Raw genomic sequence first — 15,870 nt, 5'->3', positions numbered from 1 at the left:
AGAATTCCCTGCAATAATAATATATTATAATGTATTCCGAGAATCGTATTAGGTATCTCTACTTTTAAAATTGGATGCTATTTTATGTCTAATCTTCGCAGCTCCGGTACCAAATCCTCCGTTAAAGTTAATTATTTCATTAGAATCGGTCTGACAGTTACGAGCAAAGGGTACTTTAATTATAAACGTTGTTATTTTTCATTAAAGCCTACTTGAAACGTGTCTAGAATTCTTTGTACAAATTGTAGAACAGGCTACAGGGTATGCATGTCAAACGTTGTGCACATTCTACCTTTTTAGATTTTTATATTTTTGAACGGAACTTTAAAATGCAAGAGAGTCGCGGTGCATTACATCACAAAATCGATAACATTACCGGGAACGAGTCCCACTACCCTATTTCCTAAAAACTTCATCTATCTAAACGCGAATCGAGTTTTTCTATCGAATATCATATCCGTATCTATACGCGTATACCGAATGTGTGGAGAACACACATCGGAGCGGCGAGCGCAGGTAGGGAGTCAGATAGCTTGGTTTATAAATAGGTAAAGAGCGTAAATAGAAGCGGTTGTATCGGCTTTGAGCCGCTACCAATCGATACGTGATATCGTTGCGATATTACGTCATAAATCCCTCTACTCTCTGAGCGAAACTAAACCGTATCAATGCAGAGTTAAGGTAGATATTTGACTGAAGGTGTTACTCATGTGTTTGCTTATACCTACACATGTAATAGACGGAAACGCACACACACTGTAACAGATATGTGTGCATGGATAGTTAAAAGTTAAATACCAACATGTTTTCATGTTGTTGAATCTTTTCTTAATCAAACTAATGGAAATTGCCAAGTTTAAGAGTCAGTAAGTAATTTCTTTAGTTATAGTGCGTTCGTTATTGGGTTTAATGGTTCGGGGAGACGGTTTGGTAACGAAGTTAAAAGTTTATTTCGTTAATATGATTTTGGTGGAACATTTCATTGAGAATTAAGTGTGTTTGTGAATGGCTACTGAAAACTATACACGCTTAGTGAGGTAAATAAAGCAACTAGTAAAATTAAATATTTGCGGTACATTTTAAATTCACTTGTAGGAAGAAAATAAAGTTGAATAGAAATAGGATTTGTAATAACGCTGACGTAATACATATTAAAATAATTAATCTCTTTTTTTCGTGTGGAGTCGACCTTGTGTTAAAAGTTGTTCCAAGTTGCCTCGAACTTCGTGTTTCGATTATTGTCTAATGACTTTTTTGAGGTCAACGATATTTTGTCCTAGGAATTGTGGAGTGTGTTTTATATACGAAAACCAACAAATAAAGAACCACACCACCATTTTACAAATATCAATTTAAAGTTTCCAATTGATATTTAAATTGTAGATATATATTATATCGTTATTATTATATACCTAATACCTACAGTCCTACAAAAGCACACGTACAAACTTTACCGAAACGATCAGAATTTTCACTCTGAGCCAGATGGCACGTAACCCTTTGTAATGACGTCATGAACGTGATCTAAATCTTGTTTTATCTGTTCAATTTATACGTAAGAGTACCTAAGAACAATAGGTACGTAATGTTACATATATTTTCTTTTCTACCGGCCGTAATACGGAATGTTTGCGTCCACTGAGGCGTGGAGATATCTAAGTGACGCAGTTCACGAAAATATACGAACAAATTTACCTTATACAGGTAAACTTGGCGGTTTATTTACCGTAGCCTTCTGATCTACGGGGAAATACGTTTTCATCTAGACGTTCGTGTAATAAGATCTCTAGTAATACGTCTATGCAAATATTTATTATGATTATCACCCGATTATTTATCTTCTACAATGTTTCTCGATTTTATTATTAGTTCCGAACAAAGCGAATCTACTACCAGTCTATTAAAACACGCAATTTTAAACGTCTGATCCGCCGATCTTAATGAGCCTAATAAAATAAATTACAAATATGACAACACGTTACTATCCGCGCAGCTATCCAAATCTATGATATCTATAATATTCTAATTTAAAATCATAAAGATATGACGCTCGCGCTGAGAAAAAATAAAAAAATTAATAAGGTTGATAGTTTTAGATTAGATACCGACTGCGATGTATATTTTAGTTGTGTTCAGTCGAAATACCACTGGCGTTGGAGCCGGGCTCGTTATGGCCGAACTTTGTACGAACGGGTACCGTCTCTTAAATAAAATCTTAAAACTTTTATCTTTTACTTTGATAACGCACCTATTCCGAGGCGGAACTTCTATTACATTTGCCGTTCCACGATGCTTTGTGAGAAAAATGTAAAAAGATTCAAGGAGATCCGAAATCGAGTTTGTCTTTTCAATATAAAAGACTGGTAGCCTGACGTTTTTGTTCGTTTTACATAAAACTTTTTGATTCTTCATTCTAGTTTCGGTTGTAGAACTTAAGTGCGCAATTAAACTGCATTAATGGCAGATACATAATAATTTACATAGATAAAATTAAAACTTAAATAAAAACGTCAATTTGGGAATATATAACTCTAAACATAAGATGGTATCTTGGGTGTAACACTAAAAAGACAATAAAACTAACACGTGTCGATATATTGTCAACAGTTTCATATTGTTTTGACCACAATTCGATTTTTTTAGTGGTCGGCTAAAAGTTTCCACTATAATAATAATTAACTAAACGACGGTACCAGAAGTAGTGACCAATTCGATTCGATATCGTGTTAAAATAATGTGCACGGGACTTACAATTCTTTTACGATCGAATTTTATAGCATTTTTATGTTTTTCCAATTGCCCTCGGTTGACAATCCGATTCGTGTAAATTCTAGCAAAATATGTGTGTGAGAATCCAAAGCTATTAAAATGCAAATTGGAAGTTAAATTTACTATATAATATGTATAATAATGACGTCCGTAGGCTTTGACCGCATGAGGTAATTGATATACCGTGACCACTCTTTAATCCGTTAATAACTATTGGTGTATACGACTTCGGGTGCTTGCCATCGAAGGCAATAGAGCTTATGATTTTATTTCCAACGTTAAACAATTATAATGAAATACACACGTCGTAGATATTAGAGGTCATATTCTTAACGCTACATTTCTTTTTATTTTTCATGCTGGAAATGATGGCAGTGAAATTGAAAAAGTAGACATTATTTCGTACTCATAAATAAAACGACATCCGCGATAATCGCGAGGAAATCAGTCATAATGACGAAGAAAATATGAGAGTTTCCTCGTCGAAGATTACACCAGCAAAAATGTAGATTAAGCTCACTGAATTTAGGTATTCAAGGAGCAATGTTCCGACGAAGGGCCGGATTTAGGCGAAATTAAATCATTAGAAACATCTGCGTTCCTGGAGCTAAGTATCAAAACGATGGCAATAGGTAGGCACGGATTATATCGCCCGCCCTCTCTCTTATCCCCGGTTTTTAATTCGGCTTACCTACATGCAGTATATTTTAATATTTACCTGCCACCGACGCCAATATTTCATGTAAATCCCTGCCTCCATACTGATTAAACTCTCGAGGGGGCTAATTCATTACGAACATGTATAATCGAAAAATTTGATACACGTGTCGACGTTGCTTTTGCTTAATATTTATTACACCCCACATTTTTCCCGACCCCGGAGATTTTTCTTAAAAATATTTATCCAATATACACAATCAGTGCCGCCTCATCACTTATGAAAAATCGTTTCTCTTCAGAAAGTCCTCTATAAAAAGCTCATTCCAAATTAAAATTAAGGTCTAGCGTAACTAAAGAAAAGAATCTTATATTTTATCAAAACATTGCAATCCGAATTGTACTTTAACGCCATGCGTTTAAGTGAGTAATCGCTTGCAGTTTGCAGCGTTTACGACCTATTTTGAAATGGTGGTTGTCAAAATAACTGGTTGTTTTTCAAGATCCATTTGTGTGGTGCGCCACACTAGCTCTGAATTATAGATGTTAAAAGAACAACAAAACATGTCGATATTTTAGTCACGTTAGATAAAGTGTTAATAGTTATATAAAACCAGCACTGAACGGGTTTATTCAATGAATTTTTTATTCTTAAAATACACAACGAATGCTCACAACGATAATAGTTAATAAAAATATCGTTTATGTACATCATTATTGTTTAAAGCTATTTAATACATATGTATAGCGTTTATAAAGATAATTATGTAGATAATAGTGTTAAATTGTGATCCGGCATGAGACAGTTCACGGTCGTGATTTTATCACTGTACTTATGTAATTAAAGAAACTATATCTGGGGAAAGGTCTAAAAATATAGTCGACTAATTAAATAAATATAACACTTAATAGTGTTTATCTTTAGATCGTACCTGAATGCGAGTATTAAGCATCTCCGCATAGGTATAGTGAAGCAGCTCATTACGGTGTTAGTAAACGTATACTGGTCCGAGTATATAACACACCTCCATCGAGCGAGTCCATTAACATCAAGCGTTATTGAGGCCGTATCTCGAACCCCGGGCCACTCCGATAGCCCCACGTTCCATTAAAAGAAACCATAAAATTACATTATTATGTGTTAATAATTTCAAGTGAAAGAACGCATTTTCGAGTTTCCCCGGCGACAAATTAAAAATTCGTATTCATTACGTATTGTAAATCTTTCATATTTGACGTGCAATTAAAGATTTAGTATTCGTGAATCGGGATGCAAAATTGAGTTTCGCCTTATCGAGTGTGAAAATGCTTGTTCAACAGTAGCTTAATTCTGCGCTCGCGTGCAACATTTCGTCATACACGAATGCTCTTGGGAAACAAAAAGTTGTTTCACGGTTTATTTTTTAGCTTTTCGAAACGGCTTTTATAATCTGATCATATGTTAACATGAGAGTCTTCTTTAATTCCTTAACGATTTTAATTTCGATTGTAAAATTTTATTGTCCGATTATTTTTCGTGAAAGCCACGCACGGAGGTCGCGTTTCATCACATACCTACTGGCATACCTTTCCAATCGGGGTGCGCCTAGAAGAATACAATCTATAATATATTTCCGATAGCTCCTCTACGAGGCAGATAAAAAAAAACGTATGTATCGAGGCGGAAGGCCGATGTAAATTTAGTCGGTGTATCTACCTGTGAAAGCCGAAAGGCGTTTACTCGGGATGTCTCATAAAATTAGTATCTCACTGCTTCGCGTATTATCAGACCTGTTTTGAAGCGAACCGAACTCACATGAAGCGCGTAGGTATTTTAGCAGATTAAGATTACACTTGACACGTTATCAATGTAGGTAAAAATACCGTGGATGCAAATAAACTACCTTCTTTCGTAAAATATTGTCCTGATAATTTCTGGCGGGCTCATTAACGCCGGTTCCCCTATCGGATTATTTTAATTTAAACATTTTCTGCACAAATTATAATATTAACCGTTTTAAATAAGCTATCGTGGCCGTGAAGGAAGTCTTAATACCCTTTTTTTTAATTTTGTCGGCGAAGCAAAAAGCCTTTTTTAGGCAGTTATACCTACTTATATAGTACTCATTTGATTTCAAAGGGCTAAAGATTTTGGAAGAAACAGCGGGCTTAAAATATGGTTGTGATATTCTGAGTATGTAATAAATAAGAACAAAATACACAAGCAATAAATTAGTGATTGTTTTGACGATTCTTCAGAACATAACACTTCCCGAACTATTTTCGTAACAAAACAAAATTGGTCTAATAAAATAGAATACTTATGAGCATAAACTAGTAGATGTTGGGGGGATAAAAAGATTTTCTCATGTTAATGCTAGATGGTAAACAGATCAAGATCAGGTTTCGTGTTAATCTGTAGTACATTGAGTGAAAAACATGGAGTAACACTTACTCTACAAACAAACTACATATTAGTCCTGTAACTTGACTCATATGTTGTAATACTTACCAATAAATAAGGCTTATATAGTTACTTAAGTTTGTACCAATTACGTAGTATTACAATCGAAATAATTTCGCATCATTGTAAAGATAAATACTAAAGAACGGACAGATTGAAATTTCCTATTTCCACATTTGATGCCTACGACTTTTGTTAACCTTTTTACACATGCATGTTGAGGTCTCCTAGTGTAACCGGATACTTATATACAGCGACGGCAATGTCATAAGTTACAAAGTATAAAATTGAATACATTGAACGTTCCCATGCCTATCATTATTTATTTATACCGTCATACACGTAATGGAACGTACATAAGTACATTTATTCAACAAAAATCCCGCATACATTTAGCAAAACACGAAAAAACCATCACCATGATCATTGATGTTCACGAGACAACTCATTCGAAAACTATATCACTTACTTCAATTAAGTAATTGAGGGCTACCGGTGTAAGTATGTACAGTTGCGAGCAAAAATATGCACACACAGTCACAATTTCAATCTTACTTTTTTGTATCAAAACCTTAATTTTGTTCATTGCTATAGTCAACAAACAATACACACTATACACAGTTATTGTAAAATTTAAAGTTAATATACAGTAGTCATAATGTTATAAAAATGCTATTGAAATTATAAAATTGTGTACATATAATTGCTTTTTACTGTACTAAGTGTAGGTATAAAGATAATATCGTGTCTGTGGAATCGATACGCATTGCTCCCTAAGCCCTGCGTCGCGTCATAAGTTATGTGGCGAGGCCAGTGTTTGCCCGCCAATCAAGTGGCGTATTTTACTGCTACGAGCCGGCACTAACTTACCACAGCGGGCACTGGCTCTCCGTTAATGAGACAGTATCGTTTTAGTGTCAAACATGAAACGGTACACGAATAAACGCACTGGGAAATAGAGTATTGTCGTAGGTTTAGAGATCGTTAGAAACAAGTTGAACTTGATTTGTAAATAATTTAGTGCTTTGAAGTTAAAACTAGTAAATATTTCGCTTTGCTGTCAATTTTGACGTAGGTAAATTTGGTTTAAGAAATAGGTTTTAATGTATGGATAAACTATGGGACATCATAAAGTACGCTGAAAAATTATATGACTGGTTGATTTCATAGGAGCTGCTTGTTTTTAAAGTATAATCAATTTTATTTAATGGTAATTTAACATATCTTTAGGATTAATGATTTTTAATTATCGTCATGTAAATAATAATCTTAGTAAAACCTAGTTTAAAATGCCTATCAGTTAAAACAAAATATCCCAAGCGTGCATACAGCGGCTGATTCCACGCAACTTAATTGGGAATTTTTCGTGTCACCACTTTTTGTACCGCGTCATAACAGAAATAAATAGGTAGTAGGTATTACTCTCTAAATCAATTGAAACATTTCTGTGTTATTAAAAGATCATTTAAAACAGTGCCCAACAATAACAAATTACATCATTCATGTCATAAACATATTAAGCCTACGTTATAACTTTTGTTATGTACATTTCCTCTGTAATACTCGTCTTGTAATAACGATTCAAGTGATATTCAATTACATAGCAATCGATAGTTTATCCCAGAGGTGCCTCTATCTATAAGATTATCAACGTAATCTAATATAAGGAAATCCACTCTATATGTAGAGGCTTAAAAGGTTTGATTTCCAATTTATACAATTACACTCCGTAATCCCTAAAGGGTTGGACACATGTGACTGTAGCTATTACAATTTATTTGATCGTATTGTTCGAACAAATATAGAGGGAGAACGTATTGCCATCTACCGGACATTTTTCCAAACCTCAGATTTTTTTTTTAATTAAAATCGAGTTCCGTCTTCCTCATTTAGCAGATGAGTATACAATTACTCGACCATGGAAGCCGAATAATTTAGTGTCATAACCTGTCGTATTATGTCCTAAAAGATACCTACAGAAGTTTCTCTTCTCGTATTCTGTATACGGATGTAGTAATAAAGGTACAAGGTCCTTATTATTATCGGACCGCCTCAATAAGGGACATATACAGGCAAAACAAACAATAAATTCAATATAATGTCATCAACTGAGTATAATACACCTACAATGTCTTGTTCTTGTATCAAGTCCGACAAGGAATCACGTTTAAAAAAGTTCGTTATCGAAGAACAAAAAAATACTCTTAAGAATTTTCAGTGGAGAAAATAAATGCATAGAAAAATTCTTTCTTGTTATAGAAAAGAGGGGCCGGAGCACACGTCGCCTCTGCCTACATATTTTATTGAGAAGCACAGATCACACGGCACGATGCTGCGCGACAGATCTCAAGATACACACGATTAGGTAACGCAAGTGTTTTATTTCTGTTAATTATAAGTATTTTTTGGAGTTGCGTTTCGATTTCCCCGTGTTCCCGTTTTAATCGATGAAGGAATCGGAAAGGTGGTAGTAAGTTAATTACTTTATGTCAGCTGTCCGACCACCCGGAATTATTCGAAATTGGTTTTCGACTTATTCACGTTTTGTACACGTTATTGGTTAGTCTTGACAATAATATCGACACTTGATGTTAGAACTAAGTATACAATATAAGGAACCGCTTCGAATTATTAGATACTATCATCTTTTTCAAATACCTCTATGGGATAACAAAAAAAAACATATAAAGAAACAATTTCTATAGCCACATGTATCATGTCTACAAAAAACAGTTACAACAAAACGACGTGCCTGACGTCAATTCGACAACGTGTGCCCATCAATCATTTGTCATCAATATCGTAATAAAAACACGGCATAAAGATGTGTATCTCGCGACACATCCGAGGCCGTCACCTCTCGTGCACCACGCACAAAGTTTATAGCATATCAGTCCGTGCGGTATTCCCTAACTGCACTTCAGAGCTCCCGAACCTACAAAATGTATGTATACATAGGTGTGTATAACACGCACATACTCGCATTCATAACACGTAACTTATGTTTTAGAAGAATATTCTTGTATACCTGTATCTCGTATTTGATTTTTCAAATTGGTTTCGTTTCTACTGGGACTTGCGGAAGAGTTCGCTAGAGTGATTGTGTTTTCAGTCAACATTTTAAGGATATTAAACTGGGTCATCTTACAACGACCACTAGTGTAGCCTATGTCAAAGCAATAAGCAAATTGGACTGCAATGTTTTATAAGACACATAAAATATTTAGTCGTTTAAAATTAAAAATATTTTTAAGGCTTATTATCGCCGAGCAAGTTGCCCCAATGCTGCAGAATATTAGTTTTTTTCATAGAACAAGCGTTTTTGTCCGTCACCCCGAGGGATACTATATCAATACGGTTGGACTGTCAAGTTATTTGAGGGTTTTGACGACCCTTACCTATCTATATTATTGTGGTTATACTTACTTCCTTTGCAAACTTTAATCTTTTGCTCCTAACAGTTTAAACTACGGTTAACAAAAAGATAACTATAATGAAACCCACAGTATAACTACTGGTTATAATATTCGTTTGCTCATCTCGTGGTGCCGGAAAAACAAACATCGCACCCTCTTGCGTCGGGTGACAATGATATACCGCATACACTAGCTAAACAAACTGATAATTGACAAGCTCACAATTAAAACAGGCGCCTTTTTCAGACTATTTGAACAAGAAAAAAAATTGTTATCATAATAAGTGCATACAATTTAATAAACGATTATGAATAAAAGAATAAATATTTATTGTAATTTGTATCTATTGGTATAGGTAAATTAGGCGGTCCTATGGCATATGTGGATTAATAGAATAGGGTGTGAGACTTTTAATACTTACGTTTTTACATAGCGACTTTATTCCCTATACGACTTGCATTTTAACTAAATTGTCTCATTCTATGCTCCCCTAGTACATATATCTACCTACTGTAAAGGTGTGTGTTTCCTTTTGATTCCTCAAATTGGGTTTGGAAGCACTATGGGGATTTGATGAGGTTAGTCGGAGGTTTGTGCGGTCAAGATGTACGCTGATAAGACCCTCATTTAAGTTGGGCAAATAGTTGATACGGTTGTGCCGGGTACCTTGTTTGAACGGCAGGTGAATATACCTACAACAATCTATAGTGCCCTGGTACAAAACACTGATAAAAGTAAACTGTGTGGTTTAATTTAGGTACCAAAAATATTTCTATTCCTTTGACTGATATATTTATCAAATTATTAGGATTCTAGGTAATTGTAAAAAATCACTGCTAGTTTTTGTATGATTTACGTTTCCTTTCTTAATGCAATATCCTTGAAAGAAATAGGCAGTCAATATTTTCTGCAATAAATCAAAGTTCTAGTAGTAATATCCTCTTCAACAGTTAGCATAGTTAATATAGCTATGTTGAAATACGTAACTGTATTTACACAATTTACAACAGATATTTGATACTTAAACGTACAAAGTTCACGTTTAAAATAATAATAAATACTAATAAATGTCTCTCAAAGAAAGTGTTTCTATTTAGATAATCGACGTGAAAATAAAAATCATTGATTTTGTATTAAAATGGTTATTTGATACGCCTTTACATATACATAATCATGTATAAAACCTGACATGATGTTGTTATCACAAATACGCAATTAAATAGGCAAAAATATGTTATATTTTAGAAATTATACATACAGGATTCTTGTATACTAGGCGCAGGAAATTGTCATTTTATGTAGATTTTTCTTAATGAATCTAGACCATGTTCTAGGGCTATCATAATATTCATAATTAAAATATATTAAATATAATAACATAATATATATAATTTATATACGCCTCTGTATAATTCTCTTTTATCAAGGTGTCGTTGTATAATAAACAAGAAATGCAATTACGCCATACTTGGTACGATGCTTCAAGTTTTTAAATAAAACAACACATTTAATTAGGGTGCTTCGTAGGTATAATGTTATTTTTACTGCTTAATGTTAAATTATCAACGACGAATTCGAGTATAATTAAAAGACTAAGATACATAAACAGATAGTATTCGCTAAAAGAGGTAGAATTTCATTATCTGTAAACAAGGGAGTTTATTGTCATGGAAAATGAGATGGCATCATCGCGAAGAAGAGCGCTTTAGAAGAATGTTTATAAATAAATGTATAGTATTGTTAGTTCTGCTATTTTGTTTTTCTGTTACTGAAGGTTGTAAATAAGTATTAGTGCCTTTAAAAATCAATTGCTAGTTTTTAAATTGAAAATGAGTCCTTGATGATCTTTAAATGGCAGATAATAATAAGCACATGCTTTTGTTTTTATTTATTAGATGTTTACTTATCCGCATGTGTTGTTCTTAGTCCATATTAATGTTAAGTTATATTTAATACACAAAGAGAATAAATGCAATAGTTTCCTATCCTCAGCATGTCAACCTTGTCCTAATTTTCCTCAAGCAATATTGTAAGGAAAATAACATACGAGTTCTCATTTGTTTGTATGTTACCCACAAATAAAGTTTTTTCTTCTCTTCTAGGAAAACTACATAATAGACGGAGGACACAGCCTGCAAAGCCTGCTTCGCTCACTCGCCGCGCACTACATTACAATAAATTCTCTTTTATTTTCATTGCAAATGTACCAATCCGCAATATTTTCATAATTTTATAGTAGGCTTGATACCATGCCAACTCATGGTTATCTCGCTCCTAAAACACAGCCGCTATCGAGCCTCGTAAAATTATGTAGAGTGGAAATAGAGTTGCCACCCGCTCGCCATTTTTTGGGACGTTCTTTCGTGACACTGCCAAAGTGGGCCGTTGAGAATATTGGCTGCTAATTATAGCTGGATTTTCTTCATGCATTTCGTATAGCGTCCTCTCCGATGTTATGTAAATAATGTAGGGAAACTCGAAGCAATAACGACTGCATAGCTTCCTGTGTCACTTCATTAGTCGTTCCGAAGAGTTTAATTCTGATAATAAAAACTTGTATCTGGATAATAACGTTTTCATAATTGACGAATATTGTGTTTTTGATGTTTCGAGTTGTTATTTATGTTATTTCGAGTACATTTTGTAGGATCGTCTCGATAAATCATGCGAGTTGGCAATGGTACAAAGTGGGTGAAAAAAGAGTGAGTTTGTGAGACGTAGTACGTTCTACACGCACAATTAAAATGCTATTATTACATCTAGTTAACTTTGATGTATAATTTAAACGTTTTTTGTGAAGTGTACCTCTTTATGTGCCTATCTCTTTGTAATTTGTTATTCATTAAATTATAAAACTGTTTCGTATGAAATAAAATATGTTCCGTTCGGTTGTTTTATTACTACCATTTTACCTGCAATCTCTCAAAGTGCTAACGCTTTGTTAATTAAGGCATTTAGTTTTTCTACTTAGGCTACAGTTATGCATATTCTGTTTTATTACCAAGTCTAAAATTAATATAACAAAAATACAATTGAAGGCAGAGAAAGCATAGAGTATCAGCTGGGTTCCATTTTACTAAGCAACAAGTAACTTAGCTACTTCATTCAGAAGTTCTCAATTTATTATTATGGGTGTTTATTGTATGTTTAGTATTATTCTCAAGTGCGTTAGAAATAATTGAATATTTGTTGGACCCCGTGCATCTACGGACATATTTTACTTAAGTAGATACCCACCGGTTTGTGCTTAAGCTTTAAATCGAAAATTTAAGATGAAGGGTGTCAAGATACTGCAATAAAATAAATAAATAATAGGTAAGCGAGTACATGCATGTATAATAAGTAGATCAGTGGCTATATACCGGCTTATTTACTGTTTCAATGGTAGAGCAATATTCGAAACTCGACAAAATCGGAGTTTAAATTGTTCGTTTTACGATTATTGCGTACTTCGATGGTAGGTATCTTTTGAATACAAATTTGCGACTTCGGATATACACGCGAGCCACGATATCACACAAAGCTCAAACAAAAACGAACTCAACTGCCCAAAAAATAAGTCTGAAAATAGATTGATTGGTAGAAAATTAAAATCCACTTATTACATACATAGGGCCAAGTAAGTTTACACGATAGTAACTGTAATATTTTAAGAGCAATATTGACAATTGGTTGTTGATGTTGTGCATAGTGCTTACGTCGGCGGGTTTATGTCTATAGATAGAGAATATCACGTGCATGTCCATGATTACCAGCCGCATTCTGTTGTTTGTGTGCAAACACAAATATAAATAAAAGTGCCGACGAACATAAATGCTACCTTTTTACAAGCCTGCCTCTAAATGAAATAGAGAAACATGCCGTAAACGATTTGTATAAGATTCTCTGATAGTGGTAGCAAAACAATTTACAAGGAATTTTATTATTGATATAGAAATGTACTTATTTAAATACAACAAAGTTAAATGTATGTACCATAATATTAAGTAGAGAATATGTTTCAAAATATAAACTTTTAAATTACCTGTTTTAAAATAACTAGTGCCTGTGGCATTCTTTTTAAGCTGAAAATATCTTAAAATAAAGTCAGTATAAGATCATGAATATAAGAAGTACGTACCTATCAATCTATTCATTTAATCCATATTGCTAAGCATTCCTTGATCAGCTATGAAGTAAATATAACGGTAGATCTTCAACACTATAAACATATTCATATTCATTGTTTCACTTTCAAACATTCCTTTTTACTTGAGTTGTTAACTAATAAGAGAATTGTTGGCAATGTAATATCATAAATTATATATCTACTAGCACAATATGCAAATCCAATTATTGCAGCAATGCTATAAAACTATTTCATAGATATTGCGTTGAACATAAATATAAATTTATGATTAACATAACACTTACATTAAAATCAGTAGACGCAATAATTGTACTCACATAAGTAAGAAACTTAGATATTAATAATTTTATATTACACTCCAACGTTTGTTCGTAGAGCACATTTTTCAAAGAGAATTAGATCATGTCATATTTCAATGTTTTTCTTAAATAAGGAACTGAAACTTTGAATAAATACAATCCTTTTTGGCACAAGAATCTGTCGGGAGTTCAAGACAAACTCGAGCAGTTGAAACGAACGAAGTCACTGCAATATAAAACTATTTGAGTTGCTTCGACGTCTAATGTGAAGAACGGAGACAAAAACCAGGACACTTCACAGAAAAGGACGGCACATTAACCCAGATCTTTAAACCTTACCACTTCAAACTAAAAACAAACTTTGACCAACTCTTTCGTAAATTTTCTAACCAATAATGTTAAGAATCCATCTGAAATTTAAGTAACCCATATCTTAATAGATAAGCTATAAAATAATACGACCATGAACTTGATTTTTTATACCTACAGTAATAGTTTGAGTCAATGGTACTAGACCCATACAATGTTGCTATAAGCAATCGATTTCGTCATTCGAGATGTAAAAAATCGATTTACCGGACTAGAAGCGAGTATAATCGGATATAGAATCGGTTTTATTGGCGATTGACTACCATATTGATGATTGTGTATTGATTTTTATTTTTTGGATGCCTTACTGGTTGGTCAGAGCGGTTAAATGGTGGGGTTATTGACGGTAGATGTAATTAAATTGGTACTGTGTGACATTAGTACTTATGCTAAGCACTTATTATTTGCAGTGTTGAAAATGTAAATACTTTATGTAAGTGTATCAATGCTTACCTATTCATAGGAGGGTTTTTTATGATCTTTATTTAATAAGGGCTTTTAACTCTATGAGCTTAAGTCAGTCTCATAGTGACCAAACAAAATTACCTACACAATTAGCTACAGTTAAATTTTAACCTATGTTCTTTGTTCTTTTTTTTTTTTTTTTTTTTCTATTAAAGTTCCATTTACTATCCATCAAAAAGTTTAAACAACTGTAGAATTTGATTAATTTTAGGAAGCATAATTATGTATATTATTTCCAATAAAGAGAAAAATAAAAAAAATATATAACCATACTTACTACCACCAAAATTTGATACTTCAGAACTTATTTAGGCCTACATTTTTAACTTGTGGAAACTGTATAATATTGAGACTCATTTGTAAGCTTCAATGAAACAAATAATGTGGATTCAAACACTTTGTATTAGATCACCAAACAATAGGTACAATACAAATCGAGTATCAATTTAAATAAATACATAATAGAATGTATTCATTAGGTATTTAGATACAAACACAAATGACATCAATTCAAAACATTATCTCATTCAAGAAATGTTTATTACTTGCATTAAATAACGTCAGTTTGTTAGAACCATTTGATAGATATATGAACAAACAGAATTACTATGTATTCGACTTTGTACTATACCTATGTGTATAATAAAACTGCCTACTTTTTGCTACGGCCGTTTTCAAGGTTACGTAGACACGTTTACGCCAATCAATTCATGAATTAGGTTAGAATTACAAATTAACAAAATACTACGTACAGAATTACTACTGTAAGTACTTTTTACCTACTTTATTATTCTAAAAGAGTAGCAAACACTTTTGTAAGTAAGAATACATTACTTTTATAATACCTTTCCAAACATTTTGAGGTTATATTTCCATTACACTTTATTAATACCAAATAAGTATACATATTACTTACGTTAAAATCAAAAACTTTAGTTCTAAATGTATAAAATGGTTTATTTTTCACACAAAAATGTATGGAAATGGTAAAATAATGGGCACTTTTTCATTCCACGTGGTTTCAAGCACATTGTCAAGGCAACTGTAGTACAAGGTTGCATAGATATTTTGACAGTTGGACATTTCCGTGTTAGTAAGGTTAGGTTCGTTGTATGATAGAATTTTTTCGTAGAACAATCCATTGTTTAAATTTTTTGGGTTTCACTTTTTACTTCAGGCCTTTGTTAAGAGGTAGGGTAAAGCACCCAGTAGTCAGCCCCCAACCAGTAGTCAGCCTTTACAGGCTTTATATCCATATAATTAGTGTAGAAAATAGTAAAGACCAATAAAATAATCATTAATCGAATCTGTATAATCTTATTG

General features: G+C 33.2%; 1 long non-coding RNA gene across 1 annotated transcript; it reads left to right on the top strand.

Moving 5' to 3' along the window:
* Window positions 1-266: 266 nt before the first annotated feature.
* On the top strand, window positions 267-12,167 carry LOC142976608 (uncharacterized). The gene is made up of 3 exons (XR_012959662.1): window positions 267-1,037; window positions 8,129-8,234; window positions 11,388-12,167. It is a non-coding gene; the product is annotated as an uncharacterized LOC142976608 (long non-coding RNA).
* Window positions 12,168-15,870: the final 3,703 nt, after the last annotated feature.

This window comes from Anticarsia gemmatalis, chromosome 11 (genome assembly GCF_050436995.1).
Source record: "Anticarsia gemmatalis isolate Benzon Research Colony breed Stoneville strain chromosome 11, ilAntGemm2 primary, whole genome shotgun sequence".
Lineage (NCBI taxonomy): Eukaryota > Metazoa > Arthropoda > Insecta > Lepidoptera > Erebidae > Anticarsia > Anticarsia gemmatalis.
This window is presented reverse-complemented; position numbering and strand designations above follow the sequence as displayed.